General features: G+C 47.8%; 1 protein-coding gene and 1 long non-coding RNA gene across 3 annotated transcripts in view; one reads left to right on the top strand and one right to left on the bottom strand.

Moving 5' to 3' along the window:
* Window positions 1-324: 324 nt before the first annotated feature.
* On the bottom strand, window positions 325-6,794 carry LOC134475782 (uncharacterized). The gene is made up of 2 exons (XR_010047024.1): window positions 4,607-6,794; window positions 325-630 (listed from the first exon to the last, which is right to left on the bottom strand). It is a non-coding gene; the product is annotated as an uncharacterized LOC134475782 (long non-coding RNA).
* A 493-nt stretch (window positions 6,795-7,287) lies between these two features.
* Window positions 7,288-12,351, top strand: part of Zfhx3 (zinc finger homeobox 3) — a 242,061-nt gene continuing 236,997 nt past the window's right edge. For both annotated transcript variants that reach the window (XM_063247590.1, XM_063247596.1), the window contains exon 1: window positions 7,288-7,670. The gene's annotated coding sequence lies outside the window, so the exon portion shown is untranslated. The remainder of the gene's footprint in view (window positions 7,671-12,351) is intronic.

Below are 12,351 nucleotides of genomic sequence, written 5' to 3' on the forward strand. Positions count from 1 at the left end.
AGTTCGCCCAGCCGGGGGGAGCCTGACAGCAGATGAAAAGGGTGCGTCCTGCACCTGGGCCACGGGAAACTGGCGTCCAGCGCCCCTGCTACCCTGCTGAGCTCCGGAGTTTAACAAGGAGGCGGCTGCCAGGGCGCGCCCCAAGCCCACAGGCTCCAGAGCCCTGCCCGGTGCCTTGACACTGGCTGGGCCTGAAGGTTGCCCGTGGGGAGCAAGCTGGCCCCAGCTCTGGACTCCTCCGGGACCGCGGGATGACACCCTACCCTCCACCCCTCAGACTCAACCAAGCGCGGCCCCAAATTTCGTGCCATCCGCGCGAGAAGATTGGTTTTGCCTTTTTTCTATTTCTAAGAACGGGAAACAAACGAATCGGAAAAATTTTGTGTTGGAAAAGTATCTGTTCGATGTCATTTGATGTTGAAATTGTCCTTAGAATTTTTTTTCAACTTCATTTGAAAAAGAGAAAGTTGATGCGCTCCCAAACCTTGTTTCCCATTAAACCGTCCCCTTAGACGTGCAGTCCCTTACGCAGAGGTTTTCTGGGGCGAAGAGAGTGAAATGCAATGAGAGAGAGGACGAGGACTGGGAATCTCTCATTTTAAATCCCATTACTGGCTTAGAGGAGAGGCACTAAAAAAAAAAAAAAAATTAGGAAAAGCTAGTTCGTCCCCCACAGATTTCCTTCACTTCAAAGATTTTCCTCGCCCCTTAAATCAGAAATATTATGGTGCTAGGTATTTCTCAAGAAAAAAAAACTCACATTTTTTCAGAATATATACAAAATATATGTTCCTTTTTACATGTCTCAAGGAAAAAAAAGGGGGTGTGTGTTATGAGGCACTCAATTCCCTGGCCATTAAACAAGCCAAGCCTGCATCTTTTTTTTTTTTTTTTTTTTTTTTCAGGCATGGGGGAGATTGCTGAGCCCCGTATCCCTCCCTTAGCGCAAGCCTGCGTGTCTGCCTGTCAACAATGCACGTGCACCAAGGGCACTGTCTCCCCAGGCCAGCGCTGGTCAGCTAAGTGCAGGGAGCCAGGTCTCAGTTGCCCACTCCCAGCCCTGCCCCCCAGCCTGCCCCCCTGCACTCTTTGCAGGGCTGTCTTTTTTGTGCCTCCGGCTGGCAAGCATGGATCATTCCCCATGTTATGCCTCTGGAAATCCCTAAAGTGAACACAGCCCAACCGAGGGTCTCTTGCCCTCCAGTAGTTCACTTTGTTGCATTGCGATGAGGTTGGTTCTTTCTCTTCCTCTCCGCCCTAGGCTTCAGAGGTGGTGCAAACTTCTAGTAAGCAGGGCACCAAAAACGGAAGCCGTGCGTGCAGAACCTGGGAGAGCCACTGGCTCTGCGCCTCCCAGCCCCAGGTTGGATTTCAGATTTCCCTTGCAAAGGACTGGAGGAAGCTGGGAATCTGAGTCAAACCCTGGAACTAACTAATTGCCCTGCATTTCCACAATGCGCTATGTATTGGAAATGAAGGACAGGCTTTATCATTTGGAACTCTTTCAAGGACCCGGGCACTCCAAGTTTGGGGCTAATTCTTTAAAGGTTTTACTTCTGAGAAATAGGAAAAAAAGAAAGAAAGAATGAAACATACCCACAATCCGTGTACTGGGGATGACACTCCAGAGTGGGTTGTGGTCTCTTTTGAATCGAGAGTTCAAAAGAAAATGAAGCAGGGAAAAAAAGCTTGTTCCCTCCCCCTTGCCCCAGGGATGAAACCTCTCTAGATTGGAGCGGCCAATTTGGTTTGATTTCCGTGGTTTGGAGGCTCTGGCAAGGTTAGGGGCAGCAGCGGGGCTGGACAGACGGACCTCAGCTGCCTTCTGGACCAGCTGGTCTGCTCTTGGCCCTCTGCGCAGAGGCTGAAATCGGGGTGATTCACCCTCACCCTGGTAGCTGGAGGGAGCATTGGTGGAGCATGTCCTGCAGTACCCTTGGCTGTGCTCTACACAGTCTGTCCCTGGACTTTGTCACTCAGCCTCCTTATCTTCCCTCTGCACCCCCACCTGCCTCTTGCCCCCTCCCCCATCTAGTTCTCCTTTCTCTGTCATTTTGGGATGGTTCTTTCTCCCACCAAAAGGTCCTCTTTCTTGCAGTAACTTTCCAAAACAGCTGTACTTTGTACTAAATACCCAGCCTTACAGAGATGGATTTGGGGAGCTCAGTGAAAGCCCCTTTTGTGGGCACCACTGGTTGGCACTCTTAGATACCCCAAGACATCACCTGCAGCACTGAGACCCACAACCTGGCAGTCCCAACACTGTACCAAGACAAAAGACAACTTCAGACAGTTAGGAGGGTCCCCCCCCCTTTAGTAAAACCCCTCAGAAACAAATCTGAATTTGGTTTTTGGTTATTTTTAAGCGGTGGAAGAATTTTGCCAAAAGTATCCTCCAGACTGCCTGAGCTCTTGATGGAGAATGTGGGCAGAGCAAGAAGCCTGCATGTGATGGACACCACTGTGTACCTCTGCCCAGCGCCGTGGGAGGGGAGCGTGAGTGGAGTAGTGGGGGCCGGTGCACTATCCCAATTCTTTCACCTTGCCAGGGGCACCCTGGGTTTGACTTTATTTTATTTTATTTTATTTTTGCCATCAGGGAGCAATGTTTACCCACAGGCAGCTGCTTACTCCCTGGCACACTGAGAGCAAACTTCCTGATTTGGTGGTTGAGGCTCCGGGCACAGTGGTTTAAAGATAGGGCAGAGCCGAGCCTGGAATAATTCGGGAAGTTCAGAAGCACCCCACCCAGCACCCCTAGTAGAAAAGGGAACTGTCTCATTTGTCTGGGGGTCAAGGGGTGGGTTGGGACAAGGGCGGTGGGGTGGATGGAGCGCCACGTGCTGCGCCTGGCTGCAGCCCTGTAGCCTGTTCCTCCCTCCCTGCCTCATCTTCTGCCATTTCCAGAGGCAGGAGAAAGGTGATCTCGGACGTGACCCCTAAATCACAGCTGCCGGTGGCTGCACCTCGCTCCAGGATGAGCGCAGCCCCTTCGCCCGGCTCAAGCAGCTTAACCCTTTCCTCCCTGCGAGCTTGGAGGCCGCCGGCGGCTGCGCCTCCGACCACCGCACTGCCAGCAGCCTGCCTCTTAGCGCCTAGGCAGTAACTTGGATCCTGGGCAGGGGCCACAAAAGGGCAAGAATGCAGGGCGCTGTCAGCCTGGGGCGCAGGCCGTCCAGCCCAGAGCGCTGCCGAGGTGCCCAAGAAAGCCGGAGTTAGCGGAACAAGGAGGGATGTTTGGATCGTGTTAACTACCCAGACAGATGCACTTCGGCATGTCTGCATTTATGGAATCCATATGTCGTCGTGGCAAATGAAAGGACAGCAACACGTACATACAATAGACTTAGAATAACAATACACATTCAAAAAGGGACCCGTGCATTCTTCACCCTCCAACCTTTCTCTTAGATCTAGCGCTTGAGTTGTACAGAGAGACGTCCTTTCAACCTCCCCTGCCTCCAGTCGAGGTTTTCTTTTTTCTTCTCTTTCCTCTTTTTTTTCTCTTTCCCCCTCTTTTCTGTGTCCCAAGTTCCCTGTAGAAGAAAACCTAGGGCCCAGAGCTAGGCTTTCTCGAAGTGCGATCTCCTAATACCCCCTTCACCTTTTCTTTCCCCTTAAGCCTGGCCCATCACATCTTTAGCCCTTGGACCAAAGAACAGCTGCTCACATTACAGCCCTATATTCTGAAAATTGCAGGGGAGCAGATTCTTACTCAAATTCACCATCCACATCTTCATCATTAAACCAACACTGCCATGGTATATTTGCAAAGAAGTGGCTTCAAACAGATCTGGAAACACAACCCCCCAGCGAGAGAGCACTTGAATAGCTCTGTACAGTACCTCCATTTATGTACACCTCGTACATTTGTGTGCAGACATAGATGCATGCACAGTCACAGATGCAAAGGCATCTGAAGTTATTCAAATGTATATTTATGTACCCTATATGCATTTATCTTTGTGTTTATATATCTATAGATCCATTCATTTGAGTGAGAGGCACAGGAAGGTATATATCAAGGCAGTATTGCCGCTCTACTCCACTTTCTCTTCCCATTGTAAATGCCTGGAGAACAAGATGGTCTAAAATTCTTACCCGCTTGCCAGCTAACTGAAGGATTCAGAATCTGAATTTCTTGGCTCTTTTTTTTTTCCATTTTGAACATAAAATAATCCATATAGATGTTGGATTACCGTCTAAGCATTATTCAATCATATAAGCTTGGTACCTCTCCTCCTTATAACGAATTCACTCAGTAAAATTAGCATAAGTATTTACCAGATTAAGCTGACATTTTCCTATATTGCAACATGAAATACATTTATATCCAGAATTTCTCTCAATAGCTTATACCATTGGAGGTATTACTTGCTCCGCATAGTTTTATGTAAGAAACAAGCCACAAGTTCACTTCTACTACTATTTACATTTTAAAAGAAAATAAATACATAGTATTTAAGTGATTTTTAAAAAGGTTTACAAGGAGAAATTGAATTCTACTATATCTTTTAAAAAGAAACTAACTGATTTATGAAGATTCATGAAGACAGATAAAATAGGAGGCAAATATACTCCTGAGGGTCTGAACAATTTTCCTTACCTGCTGTATTATGGAAAAATTCAGAATTTACCAGTCTTCTTTCAGCCAGCTACATTTTACACTGACCTGCACTTTGGACTGAAAGGGAAAAAAAAAAAAAGATTAATTGTTGCCAATAAAAATTTAAAATAATAATCAGAAACCGGACAACCTGAAGGTAAAAATATACAATGCCTACAATAAAGATAAATATTTATTTAATCAAAGTAGAGGTTGTATTTGGACTGTAGGAATGTTTCATCCTTTCCTTAAAAAAAAAAAAAAAAAAAAAAAAAAGGCAAGAAAGAAAAAAGCCAGAGTCTTTGCAAGCTCCTGGAGGGTTCCCATTGTCCAGGGCTATCGAGAGCCTAGAATGGCATTAACCTCACAAAAGACACATTGTGCAGGGGACAAAAAAAGCCCCTTCTTCTACAATAACTTTTAGCTTTTTTATTTTTAGAAAATGACAAAGGTTTTGCAAGCACTGACTGGTGAAACCTGTAGCAAGCCAGGCTGGACTTGGCTTTATTGATCAGCTGTCCCGCATGGAAAAGCAGCCAGGAAAAGTTTGAATGGCAATCCAGATTTGGCTCAGAGAGAGGAAACCCCCGATTTTGCTAAATGTATTTTCTTTTTCTTTTTTCCTCTAAATAAAACAGCATTATTTCCAGAGTGAATTCAGAAGGATTAGATGAGGTAACTCTGCAAAATCCTAAACCGGTTTTCTCCCCCTGGTCTTGACTAAGAAGCTGCATGCTCTTAAGAGCATTGGAAAATCTCTCAAAATGAAGAATTACTTTCTAATCAAACAGATTTTCTGATTAATCCCCAAATTCCTTCTCTGATAAATAATCTTGGTTGGCTGGGGCAAGAATTTTTTTTTTTTTAGAAAAAATAAGTTTTAGCGCTCTGTCTCTTCTTGATGTTACAGGGTTTACTAATAATGCCTTGAAAAACAAGTTTTAAATTTGTTTGCAGATCAGTTAAAGTACAGATTGCGTTTTATTTCAGACATTGCAATTTCAATGGTAGCAGCTCATACTTATAACTTATATAAATACATACTTGTCATTAAAAAATCTATTCAGTAGCAGTGATGCTGAGGCTAGGAGAGAGAGAGAGAGAGAGAGAGAGAGAGAGAGAGAGAGAGAGAGAGAAAGAGAGAGAGAGAGACTTGTTCTTCCTGCGATTGTTTGCTTGATTTTTGGAGGTACCTTGCACCAGCCTAAGTGCTGGCTTTGATGTACTGGGTACCCTTACAGTAGCAGGGTCCCTGGCTGCTGTCTTTGATTCCAGGGATCTCCTTTGGGCTCTGGTGGGATGTACTGCTCCCAGTCTTTATCTGAAATCCATCCTCTCATTTCAAGCCCTTTGGCTTCGAGACTGCTCCAAACTCTTGGAGGTAGCTGTTAAGACTTTTTTTTTTTTTTTTGGCATTAGGGAAGGGGTATGTAATCTCCCCCCCTTTCTACACTCTAGATCTTTCCTCGCTATTTAAATATATTGGATTTCTTTCTTACGAATTCAGTGTGAAATTATTTTTCACTGCCTTTATTACATCCCTGCTTTTGATGGCAAAGCAGCTTCCTGTGTTTTGAAAACATCTGCTTTCCAGGTTTTACACGAGAAAACTGATTTTACTTTTTCTCTTAAGTCCAAAAAGGTAGAAAGTTGGACTTGTTTCCAAATGCAACTTTTCCTTTTCTTGTCTCTCCTAAAGTTGCTCTTTCAGTTCTGATTCAGTTTCCCCCTTTATTTCTTCTAGTCATTGCTCCCCTCTTCCCCTCTCCTTCTAAAGAACCAGAGATGATTGATTGCATCTGATTTCAGAAGACAAAATTAACACATTATTTTTTTTTTTTTTGCCTAGTCTATGGTACGTGTTAAAGTTTTCTCAATATTGTTCTTCAATCGTTCGTGATTTGGGGGGAGGTCATTTTCCTCCGTTCAAAATTCTCAGATTTGCAATTTAAAGTGGCCTCTATTCTACGCCTCTGGTCTTTCACTTAAACCTTGGCTTTAAGCTGTCCCCCTCCATTAGTGCCCCCCTCGCTTTGAAGATGTTCTTTTCCTATTTAAGCATAGTTGCATTTGTTTAAAAAAAGAAAGGGAAGAAAAAGAAAAGGAAAAAGAAATTACAAGAAAGAAAGAAAAGAGAAAAAAGAAGAAAGGAAAGAAAAAAATCTTTAAAAATTCTTAGCCAGGTCTCTATTGTTGCTTCTCTGCATTTTACTTCGCGGTGCATGTGTGCGTGCGTGTGTGTGGTGTGTGTGTGTGTGTGTGTGTGTGTGTGGTGTGTATGTGTTTTTAATACATGCATAAACTTTTGGTGCCTCTCTCCCTCTTCCTAGGCTCTTCTCCTATCCTCTCTTCCTGCTCTCCTTGCCCTGCTCATCACTTTCCCCTGGTTTTTTTTTTTTTTCCTCCCTTCCTCCCCTCTGCCTCCCTCCACCTCCCCCTTTTCTTTTTTGCTGAATCTTATTGATCCAGAAGGTGGCTAATTAGCCCTTCCCGTCGTGCCTGGGTAATGAAGCACATGCGCACTGAATTAATCACAGCCATTTTTTGCAGGAAACTAATTAGCAGAATAAAGATCCAAAGACTTTTTTTTCTTTTCACTCATCAGCTCCCACTTCCAGCGCGTCCCCTCCGACCGCTGCAGCCGCCGTCGCCGCCGCCTCCTCCTCCTCCTCCTCCCGGCCGCCGCCGCCGCCGCCGCCGCCTGCTTTGCATCCCAATTACAGCCTAGAGCCGCTGCCGCCGCCGCCGCCGCTTCTCCTCCGTGGCCCCTGCCCGCTCCGGGGGCTGTAAACTCCCCGCCAACCATGCTGCTCGGCGGCAGCAGCGGCGGCGGCGGCTCCCCGGCTGCGGCCGCCTCCCGCCCCGGGCTCCGCCGCGCGCGCTCCAGCTCCACCGCCGCCGCCGCCGCCGCCGCCGCCGCCCGCCGCGCGTCCTCCGCCGCCGCCCCCCGCCAGCCGCCGCTGCTGCCTTGATGGGCTCCGCGGCCCGAGCGCCTCTTTTCGGGATTAAAAGCGCCGCCAGCTCCCGCCGCTGCAGCAGCCGCCGCCGCCGGAGAAGCAACCGCGTAAGTGGCAACTTTTCCCTCTTTTTTTTTCCCGCCGCCGCCGCCGCTGCCGCCGCTGCCGCCGCCGCCTGCTCCTCCTCCTTCTCCTCCCGCCGCCGCCGCCGCCGCCGCCGCCCGGACGCGGGGCTCCTCGGGGCGCCCGGGCTGCTTTGCATGGGGCTCATCCTGCCCCCTCCCGGCTCCCGCGCCCGGCCGCCGCCCGCGCTCCCCGCGCCCGCGCCCTGCTCGCTCGCTCGCTGGCTGCGTCCCGCTCGCCTTCCCCCTGCGCCAAACTTTCTCTTTCTCTTTTTCTTCCTCCTCCTCCTCCTCCTCCCGCTGCTGCCGCCGCCGCCGCCGCCGCCGTCGCCGCCGAGCCCGGGCCGCCCCCTCCTCCCCGGCCCCCGCGCCGCCCTCCGCCGCCGCCGCCGCCGCCGGCGACCCCCGGGAGGGTGGAGGCGCCCGGGGCGAGGCCCGCGCGGCGAGTTTGCAGACGCCGCCGGGCAGGGCCGGCCGGGGCGCGGGCCGAGGGCGGGAGGGCGGCCGGGGTCCCCGCGCCGAGACAAAGGCGGCGACCGGCGGGGAGGGGGGTCCGCGGGGCCGAGCGCCCCCGCCCTCGCCACCCCGGCCCCCAACTTTGCCCCACCCCGAGCGGCGCCGGGGCTCCGGGCTGAGCCGCCGCGCGGGGCGCGCACCCGGCCGGGAGCAGCTGCTGCCGCCGCCGCCGCCGCCGCCGCCGAGCGGACGGGCGGGCGGACGAGCGCCTTCCGCGCCGGGGCCGGACTTGCCGGGGCTGCGGGAGCTCGATCGCAGCTCCGGAGCCCGGAAGGGGGCGAGGCGGCCGCGCCGTCCTCCACCTGAGCGCTCCCCCCCGGCCCCACTGGCAGCGGCGCGAGCGCGCAGAGGGGTCTTTGCCCTGGACACTAGGGGCTCCCAGGGGCTCGGGCTGCGCAGCTGGCCAGGGCCAGAGCTAGCCTGGCCGGCCTTTCCTGACCAGCTGAGTTGAGAGACACCAGATCGGAGGATTCTTTCTCTCTTTTTCTTTTCTCTCTCTCTCTCTCTTTTTTTTTTTTTTCTTTTGCTCATGCGAGCCTGGGATTGTTTACGTTGGGTTCCCCACTCTAACCTCTCTCCAGGCTTCAGTAGATACTAAAAACCACGTTCCTGCGTTTTATATTATGCATTTTAAAGTACATCCTTTTGCCTATCTATTGGAAAGTAGACCTAGTGTATTTTATGCAGCGTATTTAGGTTGTGTATGGACTCAATGCTCCTCGGTTTCTCATGGAGCTATTAAAATATATATCTGAATCTGTATTTTACTCCATGAGTTAGTCTGTTGCTCAGAATCTGACTTTTGTGAAATGTGTGCAATTCCTTCGACTGTGGCAAATTCTTTGATTGCAAGTGCTTTAAAAAATCACGCACTCTTAACTTTTTCCCCTCGTCGCTTTGAAGTAGGGTAAATATGACAATTTTTATTGGTCTCAATTATTGAAACTTGATCTAAGGACTGTGTTGAAGAAGGAGGCTGATTGCCTTTTTCTGGCCTCCAGTAGTAGTGACTTCTAAAAGGGGGTTTGTTAAGTACCTTTGAAGAATATGACAATCGGTGATCGCTTGGCTGTAATGCAAATTACAGAGCATAAATTCACTTTGGAATTAAAAGAAGACTCTTAGTGAGGACAATTGAGGGTTTATTATGTTTTTTTTTAATATTAGTTTTTTTTCCCCATTACTTTGGGCAAATAGCTAGTTACAGATCAACTTATTTGGAGGTCCTTGGAAAGAAGCTTGGGAAATAGGAGAGAGAAGATTGATCACAATCTGCATAATCAATAGAGCATCGTGCTGCAATCCTGTACCTACATTTACTGTAAATTTCTACGATATCTGCAGCGTGAGTGTTCCAGTGCCTCACTCGTCTTCTTCCAGCAGACTTAGAGGCAGAACAACCAGAATTTACTGCCCAGCCTTCCGGAACAATATGGGGGAAGTCCACTGCCTTGTAGCTCATTTTTAAAACTCTTTCATTTTATTGAACTGTGTGTGTGTGTGTGTGAATCTGTTTACATATGAGGTCTTCGGATGCTGAACCCTAAAGTGTAGGTATCTTAGGAGCTGGAGGAGAGTGGGAAGTATTCCGGGGCTCTAGGAGGGTGGGAATTCGCTTATTCAATTACTACTTCGGAGGCCTTCTTTTCATGGTATTGTGTTAGATTACTTTGACTAGTGCAAGAAAATTAGAGATAGGGTTATAAGAAAGTAATACAATTACTTGATTGAAGCAATGTTAAAAGTAAGAGTTGAGGTTTGTGTGTGTAAGAAAGAGAGAATACTGAGAGTTGTCCTATAGTCAGTGTTGAGAGCTTGGTGGTGGGTGAATCCATATTTGGAGATGATTTTGGAATAGTCTAGCAAATGGTGTACAACAGTATTTCATAAAAAGTGTACACGGAGTCAGTTTTGAAAGGACTGCGGTTTGGGAAGATGAGGTGTGGGCAGGAAATCCCACTGGAGGCCAGCAGCCTTCCCTGTGTCTGTCTCCTCCCTTCCCCCTCCCTGGGTTTTAGTTTTTAATTACTTAATGCTGAAACGCACAGGGCTTATATAAATATTTGCAAATGCTCTTTCCTATTGATTTCTCTGAATAAACTGCCCCGCTCTGGTGCAGAGAGGAGGCGATTCAGATCTGTGGACTTTTTAAACATATAAAGTCTCTGGAGGAGTGTTTGTGCATGTGTATGTTCACGGGCAGAGTTGTAGGCATTAAGATTGTGAGGGGCGCACAAGGAGAGTTGGGGCTCTTAGTGGTGTGGCTGAGAAAGCTGGGCTGGAGCTGCCCCCATGGCCTGGCAGTCCTGACAGATGTGTGTGTGTCCATGTGCATACATCCACACTGTGTGGGTGTCTACACTGGGGGAGACTAAGTGCATATGTGTCATTCCCCCCATTAAATATGGAACAGTTTCCCAGACTCAGGGACTGCCTTCTCCTCAGGGTCACATTGAGTTCGAATCTGACCCAAGGTGCAGGAATCCTGCATGGGGAAATAAAAGAATCTACAGAATGGGGTCAGGTCAGCTGTTCAGAGGCCAAAACCCCTACAGCTGCTTTGATTTTATTTGTGTGTGTGTGTGTGTGTGTGTGTGTGTGTGTGTATTTTAGGCTCCTCCTGCCATGTTACAAATTGTGCCTCCCCCTCTCAAGTGTTTGCTCAGTAGCTTAAAGGCATCAGAACCTCTGCCTACATAGACCTGTGCTCCCAGCAACAACAGAAAACCCACAATACAGAACCCAAAACAAAACAAGGGAGGAGGGGGAGAAAAAGCCCCTATTGAGTTCAGGCAAATAAGGTTGGGTCTACAGATCCGATTACAAAGCAGCCTTGAATATGCAAGACAGTGCACAAGACCAGTTATTCCAGTTACAACAAACTTAAAAAAAGAGAGAGAGAAAAAAGAAAAGGCATGTTTAGGTCGTAATTTGTTAGTACAAGGAAAAGAATCCCACATAAAGCTGCCTTTTTTTTTTTCCCCTCCCCTTTGCTGGCTTCACACAATTCACTTATCCTTTTCCGATTGCCTGCTCTATAGGTTCTTTTATTACAATCTTTTGGGTTTAGGAAGATCGCTGCAAGCAACACATTTTCTGTATTTTTCCTCCCTTTATCTTAGAGGAGAGTTGGCAGGGGTTCTGTGGTTTGCAGTTACACAATATGTTATCATGTTTTTAATCACTAAATCATTGCAGTGGTTATAGATTTACAGTCTTGGGGTATTACAGAGAGGAGCAACGGCGGCTATATATATGCTTTTAAATTACACCAATGTAAACTGAGTGAAGCAGCTATGAATATGGTCTGCAGACTTCAACCCCCCCTCCACCCAATTTCTTTCTCCCTCTGAGATTTTTTTCCCCTCAAATTGCTTGGTTAACTCAACATAAGCCATCTCCTCTCCTCTCCTGTATTCTTTGTCTTTTCAGCCTCTTTCTTTTAAAAAAGAAATTTTTTTTTTTTCATTTTAGACCTCTAACCCTAGACAAGGCAAAATTCAAACTCTTGAAATGGACCTTTGGATCAGAGTATAACAATAATAACAATGAAGTGTGGATTTCCTAGGAAATCCTCTTGATTTCCACACTGGCCTGTATAGGGATGGTTGACTGCAAGTCAGAAGGTGAGAGTGGGTACAGTGAGAGGAAGCTTATGGCGCTCAGAAGGTCCTGTCACTGGAACCCCACTTTCAGCTTCTGTTTTTCATATTATTATGTAACAGAATCCTTGGCAGCATTAAAAATTCAGTATTACAAGCTGATTGTAATACTGCCTCATTAGACAATGTTGTCTGGCCTTGTATTAAGTGAAACACAGTGCATGGCTTTTAGATTATAAACACCAATAAATATTAAGGCTCAGCAGAGAGGAGAAGCTGTAACTGGGTTGTTGGCCCAGTCTAGCTTGATTCCCCCCAGTCATCTTCCCATCACCCCCCTCCCCCATGGTAACTGTCATGTGATTGTTGGTGTTTTTTTTTTCTTTTTTGATAATGATGTGTGGACCCTGCTGACATTTTAGGAAGGCTTTTTATAGAGTTATCTTGTGTACACAAAAGGTTTGGAAGTTTGTTTTGTTTTGATCTGCAGTAAACAGGTCCTTCACTTTGCTGATGTCATTTCCGTCCATATTTGAGTTGTTTATTGT

This window comes from Cavia porcellus, unplaced genomic scaffold (assembly GCF_034190915.1).
Source record: "Cavia porcellus strain 051 isolate PalLab524CR breed Dunkin Hartley unplaced genomic scaffold, mCavPor4.1 scaffold_4, whole genome shotgun sequence".
NCBI classification, from domain to species: domain Eukaryota; kingdom Metazoa; phylum Chordata; class Mammalia; order Rodentia; family Caviidae; genus Cavia; species Cavia porcellus.